General features: G+C 39.0%; 1 protein-coding gene across 1 annotated transcript in view; it reads right to left on the reverse strand.

Moving 5' to 3' along the window:
- The window catches only part of TMEM117 (transmembrane protein 117), a 619,460-nt gene that overhangs the window by 508,257 nt on the left and 110,852 nt on the right, over positions 1–351 (reverse strand). The window lies entirely within an intron of this gene.

The raw sequence follows: 351 nt of genomic DNA on the forward strand, positions 1-351 counted from the left end.
CAGTCAAAATTCAGTCAAAGTCAGCACAGCAGGCATTCTACATAACAGCACGAATATTTTATGTTGCCAATAACAAAAACAATGGTTCCAAACCCTTGCTTTTTATCACTCAGAATACTTGGGCTTCTGATATACTCCCAAAATGGTGTTACAAAACATATGTTAAATAGACATCATTGTAAAATTTAAATAAATAAAATAGAAAACTAGTATCAGCTTAAATGATAATAAGTTGATCTCGCGGTTTTTCTCGACTTGTGGTGGGAAGCTTAGGGTTTCTCTCAAGTTGTGACGGGGACCTCAGGGACCCGCTCGTGTTGCCTCCGAGAAGTCGGGTCTCTTCTCACGTTG

This window comes from Bison bison, unplaced genomic scaffold, assembly GCF_000754665.1.
Source record: "Bison bison bison isolate TAMUID 2011002044 unplaced genomic scaffold, Bison_UMD1.0 scf7180017864470, whole genome shotgun sequence".
In the NCBI taxonomy this organism is placed as follows: domain Eukaryota; kingdom Metazoa; phylum Chordata; class Mammalia; order Artiodactyla; family Bovidae; genus Bison; species Bison bison.